At 43.9% G+C, this 10,988-nt stretch overlaps 1 protein-coding gene across 1 annotated transcript in view; it reads right to left on the reverse strand.

Moving 5' to 3' along the window:
* The window catches only part of EPB41L3 (erythrocyte membrane protein band 4.1 like 3), a 101,565-nt gene extending 90,793 nt beyond the window's left edge, over positions 1-10,772 (reverse strand). Inside the window, exon 1 of the mRNA XM_067290683.1 lies at positions 10,755-10,772. The gene's annotated coding sequence lies outside the window, so the exon portion shown is untranslated. The remainder of the gene's footprint in view (positions 1-10,754) is intronic.
* Between the last annotated feature and the right edge of the window lie 216 nt (positions 10,773-10,988).

The raw sequence follows: 10,988 nt of genomic DNA on the forward strand, positions 1-10,988 counted from the left end.
TTTTGGTTTTGTCAAGTCTAAAAGCACCACTCCTCAGTGAAGAAAACATACCAGACAGGTGCAAAAATTCAAAAGCTTCACAGCTATGGTATATTCCTAGCAGCAAGGCAAGAAAGGTCAAAATTTTAAGTGGAAATTAATGCACTTTCAGCTCTCTCAAAACTACAAGTGAAACTTTCCTCTCTCCTTACCTTAAACAGATCTTTTTAAAGATGAATTTTGAACATTGCATGACATGTTAAAGCTTCTTATATAAATGCTTTGAAAGGTTAAGAGCACGTGAAAACAGTGTTTCACTGAAAACTGTTTGTCAGTTTTAATCACAGGATAACTCTACAAAGAGGTGTGATGGATGTAATTTAAATATTCACATGACAAATGAGACTATTAATCTTTGGGGCGTCTACAACAACGGATCAAGCAGAGCAGACAGTCAGTTATCAAACCAAGGAGCTATTATAAAATTTCCTTGAGTTGGGGAAGAAAGCTTTGCAATGCTCCCGGGTGAAACGTGTTTTCTGACCCTCGCAGAGGCTTCATCTTGGCTTATTCAAGATGGAAAGGGCAGGCAGACCACAGCAAAGCCAAGCGCCTCGCTGCGCCTAATGACTGGGCTGCTGCACCATAACATAACAACGGTACCTTCCTTGCCTACACGAAGCACTGAATTTTGCAAGGACAGCAACGGAGAAACAAAGTTTAGTACTTTACCTGTGCCTTGAAAGAACTGCTCATCCTGCACCAGCAGCTTTGATAGGATGGACTAAGGGGCTTTCGGATAAACTCCTGTGTGAATGAAAGCCTGATCTATTATTGAATGCTATTTCATCTTCCCATGGGAGGCTACAAATATTCCAAGCTCCTGCTAAGTTTTCAAATAGTCGCCTTTTCCTTATGACAAGGAATGATGTAATGGATTGAGAGTTAACTCCATTACTCACAAACAGCAATGACACAAGCTAATTCTTCAACAGTAACAGAAAACACTTGTCATGCCTCACCATCCAAATTTCTGAAGATACTATGTATTTTGCAGAACTGCTGTCTTAGGTGATGTTAAATATTACTCTTAGGTACTAATTTTGTATCTTTCTAATATTACTGATAAATAATTTCATTATTATGTGTCTAACTTCAAAGCTCAGAAAGGGATAAAACTCTAAAAGCTTCCACAGAGTAGCTTAGAATGGGTTTTCCATACACCATAATTTCAGGATACTAGCTTAGAGCAGAGCAGATTATGCAAGGTATTAAAACAAAGGCCAAACACCATTAGCAAGAAGTATTTCTAGCTTGAAAATCTCAAGACGTTGTACTTAAATGTAACACTAGTCAAGGAGTGACTTCTACCCAGCCAACATCTCAGACTAGTACATTTTGAAGTAGGAAATAATCCTGCTTATCATTCAAATACTTATTTAGGCTCTTGTTAATGTTTGCGTTCTCCCTTCTGAATTTCTGGATGGTTTCTTTTGAGCTTAGCAGCCAACATTTAATTAAGAAATATTTAACTGCTAGTATTTTTAAACAATGCCACACAAACATTAATAATTGCTTATCAAATCTATGTTACAAAATCAAAATACAGCCAGTGGAAAATAGATACAAAGAGACTCGCATTCAGCAGAACTAGTTTTGTTTGGAAAATTAACAGACAATGCATTGCCTTGGCTGAGACCTTGATTTGTTTGCCAAGTTCCATCCTGCAGTGATTTTTCTTCTTACAACAACACTGCAGGCACAGAGGACACTATCACGGAAGCAAATTTTTGATTCTACGGGTTAGGAACAATGACAGCCCTGGAGTTCCTTAGAAGAAAGCAGGAAAGCATTTTTAATAAACTAAATACATATATTTTATCCCTTTATAACCTCTTCAAAGCTACAGAATGATGGATATCTTCTTACTGAAATTTGTATCTTTGACATGCACATACTGGGTTGTTGCTTTAACATCTATTGCATATCAGCATTTTTTACTTAAAAGCATAGCAAGATTTCTTATAAATCTAAGGAGATAATAAATATTTGTATTGACTTCTGCAAATGGGTTAGAAGAATGAAGCAAAATTGCATTGATTATATTCTGCAAAGCAACATCACAGGGTCAGAAGGTCAGAGAGGGCATCTTCTTTCATACCAGTTATCTTGGTTTTAGACAGAAGAAACACCGGTAAGAATAAGAAAGTGCTGTTTCTGAGGTTAGAAAATAAAGCACGAGGCAAACATCAAAACAAAGCATGACAACCTAACTGGTACTGTGACGAGGTGAGGCGACATGGAACGACAAAGGACTGTGGCAAATGCCATGATCACATCTTCACAGGGAATAAGCAAAAACGGAATAGGAGTGTAACAGGGAGTAAGTGCAAAACCAGGCAAAAGTCTACTTCAATACGGAGACTCCTGCTATGGAAGGTGCTTGTATACCTCTGGCCAGTGCAATGGGGAAGTCTATAGCTGTCTTGACTGCAGTAGTAATCTCAAAATACATTTGCTAAATATTATTTGTCTCTTCCCATAGCAAAATAATGAGAAGTTGGTAAGAATTTAAAAAGAAGGAACTTTTTCTTTTTAGTTTATCCATCATCCTTAATTCAATCACTGTCTCCTCAGGCTGGGTAAAGGAGTGGCTTTACTACTCTGCGTTACCATGCTAGTAGAGAAGCTGCAAAATACAATATTCATGTGCTATATGCGATACAAATCTACGAAAAACAGTTACGGGTTCACACAAGTCAAGCAGAAATCTGTGTCACACCATAGGCAAATAAGGCTAAACCATTCCTCTTAAAGGTTTAATGTTGTGAAACTCTGGCCGGTTTGGTTTGATTTTGCAAGAACTATGGTCAGTGGCAAAGATCAGGAATAATACCCTCAACACCAATGCTTTCAAGAGAAAGTCAGGCTTTTCAAGTAACTTTAATGATATCATTATTTCATTATAATAATAATATTTGTGTGGCGTATTTAATTATGTATAAATGCTAGCAGGCGCACAGTACATGCAGACAGAAAGCCTAGTTGAATATATTTAAATATACTCATAAAGAAGGTGGGCGCTGTCTTTTCTTCCTTCCTCGGACAACGAGTGGAGGCGGAAGCATTATCTGCTGGCTTTTTTCTCCAACCCATTACAGGAGGAAAGGGATTCTCAAGAATTGAGTAAAATAAAGCAAATTAACTACCCTCCAGTTCTTGAGGGTTGTCACTATATGGGGCTGTACGATGGCTGTGTGAGTGTGTGCACAGGGGCTATTTATCTTTTTTATTTTTTCAAGATATATATATATTTAACATTACTACATATTATTATTATGTATACAAATATTCTATAGGTAGCATTAGTGGCACTGAGGGGCATGACTGAAGCAGAACGTAAACCAGTGTCAACACTAGCTCCGAAATCAAACAGAAGCCTCCTCTGTTATCTCTGCTTGCCGCAGCGGAGAATTATCCACATTTAGCACACTACTGCCACAAGTAAGTGATCAAAACCTGACAGCGTGCTGGCACAATATTAAAGGCCCTTTCTAGTTGCCATGCTTCAAATTCCATCTCTAAGCCTGCTAACAGAAAGCCTGCAAAACTCTTTAATAAATCACAGAAATCAGGGATGGAAATTAGGTCACCCTCGCCCACGCCTCCTATCCTCACCGCAGGTTTGTTACCCCCGCTATATTGCTGAGTGCTCTGTCTAGTCGACTCCTGAATGATTTAAACGGTAAGGTGTCTCCCAATTCCCTGGGCAGGCTGTTACACAGGTCAGTGCATCCCCGTGTTCGCATGCCCCCCGCCTGTCCCCCTCCTCCTGTCCCCAGGTGGCCAGCCCAGGCTCTTCCCTGTCCAAGTCCATCACACCCCTCTTTACATCCCCCTCAGATTCCTCCAAAATCTGCTCTTAATGCTTCCTCGAGTACCATCCAACAAAAATTGTTGCTCAGGAAACATTCTTCTGCCTCTCCTGTAATCCCACTGTGATGTGCTGCTATTTTTAGGAGGAAAAGGAGGTGGTAAGGCAATGAAAAGCTGCCAGCTCCAGCTGTATAAGAATAATGCTCTAGTACATGGAAACTACATTATAGTGTTTTCCTTTAAGCACATATAATTAATCAAAACTTTCACTATTCTGGAATGATCCAAAGAGAAAGAGAGAGAAATGGAAAATACAGGTTCCAGCATAAAAATCAACAATCTCATTTCACCTTTAAATCTTGCAGTTGGGCCTGTTTTTTCTCAAGATTTTACACCAGCATTTGCCTAGTGAGATAAATGGCTAAATCAGCAATATATGGGAATAATAAAATCATGGGTTGAGCCTACTAAATAAAACTGCTAAACAAGAGACAACTTTGCCTGGTGCCCCAGCCTCTAAAGGGGGAGTGAAACCTGCCTTTTATTCCCGGCTTTGACACAACACAACGTGTTGACCTCAGATAGGCCTTCGTCCTCCCCACCCTGCCCGTTGGAGCAGCCTTGACACTGCAGGTGCCAAATTCCCCCCTACAAACTACTAAATCAATCTGTGCAGACAGTGCCTGGGACTATGAAGACCATCGAACTGAACCAAAAGGGTAGCGCTTTTCCGATAGCATGCTTTTATATATATATATATATACCTGACCCACCCTTTTTCCCTTTATCAAACCTTGCATTTATGCATATCCCAAAAACCAGCCAGTATAGGCAAATCAGAGATGTTAGGGGTTCTTGATGCAAATACTTCCCATCCGCACGTGACAATGTTTCCCTCTCTCTCTATACATAATGTATACATTCACTGACTGACTCCGGTGTAGCTGTGCGATACGCAGGGTCATCGCCTAACAGCGGGGAGCAGGAGGGCTGAACACCGACCACATGCCCAGAGAGCAGCTCTGCAGGAGCAGTAACTCAATGGAGCAAACCCTAACCTCAACGACTGAATGCAGCAGGCCAGGTGAAGTAGTCATCTGTAGAGGCTTTTGAGAGATTACAGCTTCTTGACCTTAGTTATAATTTGTTGGGGCAGATTTGGGTGCCTTTATCTAAACTGAATCAAGCCATGCTTCATAGACAGGCTGACTGATTTCTGTGGGAAAACTTGCAGATAAAGACACTACCCTACGCGAGGCAGGGTGAAAGAACAGGTCTTTCAGTTAGCATAAACATATGTTCCCTAGGTCTGGAAGAGTTGTTCCCCCCCCCTCCTTTCTTCGCAGCTTGTTTGCATTTACTGGCTTATTAAACAAGATTTTCTTTGCAACCAGTACATCCCAGGAAACCCGGAGGTGTTAGACATAATTGCCCTCAGATTCATAAGGAGTAAACAACATATCTTCCACCAGGGACAACTCCTGCTCCGCAGCCACCACTGATATGACAGTAACACGGTGCGGCTCTGCATCACCTTCTGCCACCAGGGCAAGGCTGCTGCGGGGACCGTGGGGCTCGGTCGCCTCCCAGGATTTAGGGGCAGGCAGCACCCGCGAGCGAGGCCCCAGCTGTTTATTCTGACTTCAAAAGTATCACCCCCTCACTACCCGCAGCCCACCCGGTATCGCCAGAGTCAAAATCCATTTCTTGCTTTAGGAAGGAGGCTGCTGTAAAAGCCAATTGATAGATGCATGCTGTGCCCTGGTACATCAGTTTTTATCTTAGCCTGAAAACAGAACCATCGTCTATTTTCCATTCCATGCAAGAGCTTTCTACTCCCACTTCTAACCCATTAAGGCAGCACTATGACTGATCACTTCTATCACATTTATCACGTAACACACATTTAATGCAAATATGTGTGTATTGAATATAACACATATATATTCAAAATAGTATCTCACTGACTTTTTTTCCTCTTTACACTTTCCTCCTAACCCCAAAGTTTTCTTTATACTCACATATGCTTTCAATTTATTCTAGTCCTTTATCCCTCCCCCCCAGCCAACACACGCACACTCACATACACACTCTCTCTGGGTCCCCCGTCTCCACATTCTTCTTTAACCCACTAAACTAAAACCTTTTCTCGGTGGGATTGAACATCTGGTGGGTGATCCTCACACAAGTTTCAATACTTCTTTTGTTTCTCTGCTTGCAAACATATCACTTTTTATAGGTAGTAAAGCCACTGAAAGGGATTCTCTGTCTGTGGAACACAAAACACTTCCAAGATCTATAAAGGAAAGGGTAAAGATGGAAAAAGTCTTTGTAAAAAGGTTCTTTCTCCTTCTCTATAAGGTTTTATTTTTATTAATGTGCCCTTTCATATACTGAGTCCCACAGGATGCAAATAGGGTCATAAGTGATTCAGAATATTGTTATTTTCTTTTTAGCTTTTATCCACTTTATTTAAAAACAACCGGCTCTGCTGATTTAGTCAAAAAACAGGTGAAAAGCAAACACTTCAATTTCATTTACCTTCCAAGACAAAACCTGACAGTTATTCAAATCGTACTATATCAATTATTCCGGAAGGGTGTGGAAGACAGTTTGCTGTCTCTGCAGCACAGGCTCTTCACGCCAACTCAGCCGCCCCAAATACTGACCCATTTCTGCTTTTCCACAGATATTTAATTTAGTTCTCAGCAATCCTCTTGAGTTTCCTCTGCACTGATGCTTACAGTGACAACTATTGGCACTGGCAGGAGCAAAGGGCCTGCAGGATTTCTCCTAGTGAAGCCTAGATAGGTGCTTACACTCTTCTCTACTGCTTGTGCTATTCATTTTCTCACACAGTAAATACTTTGGAAAACAACCTCTTCCTTTTACATATCTGCAGGTACTCTTACTAGAAAACTTAAACATTAATGCTAACTCCAGTATAATAATTGCAGATCTTTACAGAGGAAAAAAAGCATTTTTTTAGTATTTCTTGCTAGTTAATGTGAGAATGCGATGTGTCTGTATCCATATTTATACTTTGGCAATTCCCCCATCATTACAAATGGCAAATATTGGAGATTAAAAGAGAAACATGCTACAAAAATGAGATAATCCTCCATCTTTTCAGCAGTTCATCTATTTCAAAAGTCTTCTATTACAGCAGTGACTCAAACTGCTTAGATGTGATTCTTTAAATCTAACTCCAGATCACAATCTTTTACATACTCCACAACTCCTGTACCAAGTGAAAACAATCCATCACAATCATTTGGAATAAACATGTCTTCAGCTTAATCTTCAGCTTAGTCAACAGCAATCCTATTTTTCAGTTATACACAGTCATTTGTTTTCACTTGATAAAGCTAGAGAGAAATGATCTCTGAACAAAGTACTTCGAAAATTCAAACTCTGCAATTATAACATATACGTCCAGCTTAAAACATGATAAAGAGGTGGTAAAACACCATATCCTAAGACCATATTTTACACACTGAAAAAGCACAGTCCTGCAAACTCACAGAACATCTTCCCTGCATGGATTGTCCCTCTGTTTCAAAGACAAACATGCATTGAATGCTCATGCACATGGATTTTCACCCAATTATGTATTTCAAAGTGAAAAAGTCAGTTATAAATACTTTCATGTTGAAAATGCTGTAGCTCAAGAGATAAAGCTGATGCTTCATCTCATGAGAAACAAGCATTCTTTTATAACCACTTATAAATGGTTTGACGTTTTCTCTGAGACAACAAGCAGCCATTTACTACTACGTGAGATTTCCATGAAACAAGTTTGAATGTCACCCACTGTGAATAACACATTTCAAGAATGTGAAAGAAAGAAAACACATTTTTGTTAACTCAAGATCATGCCTGAAATACAAAGAAATGACATTGTGCATATTTAAAAAATAACCATGAATAGCCCCCAAGGAATTCATACCCATTGCACTGAACAACGTACCTAACAAAACATAGGTGTGACCATGCTATCGTGTGTCAAACCTATCATCAGTGCTCTTATTATCCTTAAAAATCTCAGCCTTCAAATAAAAACCTGTAGAGAGTAATTTTTTTTCAAAGAGTAAGTATTCAGCACGTTTCCACCCTAGACCAAGAAGACCTCAAGTAAATATTTAGCAGGTTTCCATTCTAGATAAAGACCCCACCCTGTTTAATTCAGAAATTACGTAAGTTGTAGATTCACCTTCACTTGCTCCTTCCTGGAAGAGAAAATAAAACCCAAACTAATATTAGACCTCTTCAGTTTTGCTGCAGTTCCCCCAGAAAGAAGGGTAGGGTCCTGCTTTGCCAGGCGGCTCCGAGGCAGAGGAGCGAGCGGGCTGGGGTGCGGGTGCCCCACCCTGCTGCTCCAGCTGTGCGAGGTGCCTCCTCCTCCTCCTTCTCGCAAAGGCAAAGCCTGCCCACCAGTGAGGCAACTAAAAGGCAGGCTCCCATCGGATGAGCTCCTGCGACGCAGCTGACGCGCTCCCAGTAACACCAGCTAGCCTTTTAGAGGAAAAGGCCATCAACTGCATCATTCATGAGGTGGTGCGGCTGCGAGAAATTAGCTTGGAGAGAGTTGGCGTGGATTGTATTAGTCTGATTAAATAAAAATAATATATTTTTAATGCTTCCCAATGCATTTAATGTTCTGCTTCTGATTATTCATCACTGCAGTGAACAGGTCTGTAGCACATTAAAAGCTCAAGAAGCCTTCCTGTGCTAGCAGTACCATAAGGAATAAACTTACAGTTGCTCTTTACGCTAATGCGGTGTTCTTGGTCTCTCTTTTCCCATTATTGATATGCAGGTTTCATCCTCACATTAGAGATGAAAGTTTCCAATCCAAGGACACCAGCATGACAGTATGCGTATGTGTGTATTTTATTACAAATGCACACACACGGGTGCAGCAAGACCAGTGAATTTAACTAGATAATTGATATGCCAAGATGATGTTGACCTTTTAACGCTCCATGAAAAGACTATCAATCCATATTTTTAGAGGAAAAGCCTATACTTGATCATGTTTGACCAATATTTACTAGACAAAAACTAACACATATTGCTTATGTTCTCATTTCCTGCAGATAAAACTTACAATTTTACTTGTTTGCTTTTTTAAAACATATCTCTCAGCTTACTACTGACATAGGAGAAGGCTGGCAATATTAAATGTAAAATGGAAAAAAGTAATTCAGATTGCACACTATAAAAAGACAGACACATGTGAGACGCACCTAACCTAGAGATTATCTTTGAGAAGAAGACCTCTGACTTGCAATCATTTTGATTGAAAAGACTTCAAGAGACGCATGCACTTTTTCTTCTGCTTACAAGTGATGCACATGTTGTGTTCAGGAAGTATGTTCACTCTGCCTCAAATACAAGCATGCATTGGAAACTACCATTTAAAGCAAAAATAATCTTTCAGAATGCTTTCCTCTTCCCCTCAAAAACAGCTACAGGAAAAACAAAAATCGAGAAACGCCAAAAACTGATTTGGTATACCTTACTACTTCTAATGATTATGGAAACGTTGAGTTTTCAAGTCTATCATATATATGATAAAGTTTCAGGTCTCTGAATTAAAAAACAAAACAAAACTCAAAATCACCCGCAAACCCCTCCCCTCCCCCCCCCCCCCAAAAAAAAAGATCTGTAGCAGAGCATTTATTAGAAAGCGATTAGGAAAAGCTTTCTGACAGCCACACCCTCTTTCTTTTTTTCTTTTTTCCTTTTAAGACCTGTGAAAACCCGCACAAGTTTCACGCTAAACTGCATAAAACGGCGAGGCCGCCCAGCGCCGGAGTCCCACGCTACGCTACGCGCGGGACCGAGCACGCAGCGAGCACGACCCAAACTTCGGCACACCTGCACGCCCCGGTCCCGGGGTGAGCCGCGCTCAGCCCCCCGCCACGCACGCGCGCCCCTCCGCGCACACACCGGCCACGTCCCCAGAGCCGGGGGGACGGGACGGGCATGACCTGGTGTTTTGGAGACCCCGAGGCGAGCGGCCGGGCCGCGCCGCCACTGCAGAGAGCGGGGCTGCGATTGCCGATAACCACACCCGCCGCATTGCAGAAGCCACGGCCGGGGGGGGGGGGGGGGGAGGGAAAACAGCCCCCCCGCCACCGCCGGGCTCGCCGCCCAGGCCAGCGGAGCAAGGGGAAAAACGCGGCGGGGGTCCCCGCTGTGTCCCCCGTCCCCCCCACCGGGCCCCATCGCAGGGGGCCCAGCGCGGGCAGCACCCCCCGCCCAGGTGAGCCCGGCAGCGGGGACCTGGTCCCCGGCACCTCCCGGCAGCCCCCCCGCCCTCGCTGCACCGCTGGGGCCTCTACCGCCTGCACAAGTTTCCTATAGAAATGTATATAGATATATATTTAAAAAAGGCAAAAAAAAAAAAGCCAACCCCAGAGCACCCGCTCTGCCACAGATGCCGCGTGTGCCGCCGTCCTTCCTCCCGCCGGGCGCCCAGCCGCGCTCCCCCCGCGCCGCGGCGCGGCAGGAAGCGCCCTCCGCGCCCGCGGACACGGCGCGCAGCCCGACCGCGGCAGCGCCGCCAGGCCCGGCCGCCGCCGCCGCCGCCGCCGCCGCCGGGGGCACCGCTCCGTACCGTGTCCCGCCGACCCCGGGAGCCCGGGCATCCCGGCCTCATCCCCCCCAACTGCCCCCTGGCCCCCGCAGCGGCTAACTTAAAAATGGCTCCTGAAAAAGAAATTTAAATATAATATATAAAAATATATTTATGTATAGATATAAAATAGAAGTGTATAATTAAAAAAATGGGGGGGGGTGCAATCCGCAAGCGCCCCCCAGCCCTAGGGGACTATCCCCGCTCCCTGCGGGGAGGACGCGGCGTCCGCAGGGCCGGAGCGGCGGGAAGGTACCTTGGCGGCGGCGGCGGCGGCGGCGGCGGCGGGGCGCGGAGCGGTGCGGAGCGAGGGAGCGCGGAGCGGAGCGGGGGGGCGCGGGCTGCTCCCGGCGGCGGCGGCGGCACCGGGGCTGCTCCCGGCGGCGGCGGCGGCCACGCGTCAGCAGCGGCAGCGCAGCGCGGCTCTGCCCAGAGCGAGCCTCCGCAGCTCCCCAGCAAATCAGGGCTGCGGAGACTCCTCCAGAGAGAG

Source organism: Apteryx mantelli, chromosome 2 (assembly GCF_036417845.1).
Source record: "Apteryx mantelli isolate bAptMan1 chromosome 2, bAptMan1.hap1, whole genome shotgun sequence".
Taxonomy (NCBI): domain Eukaryota; kingdom Metazoa; phylum Chordata; class Aves; order Apterygiformes; family Apterygidae; genus Apteryx; species Apteryx mantelli.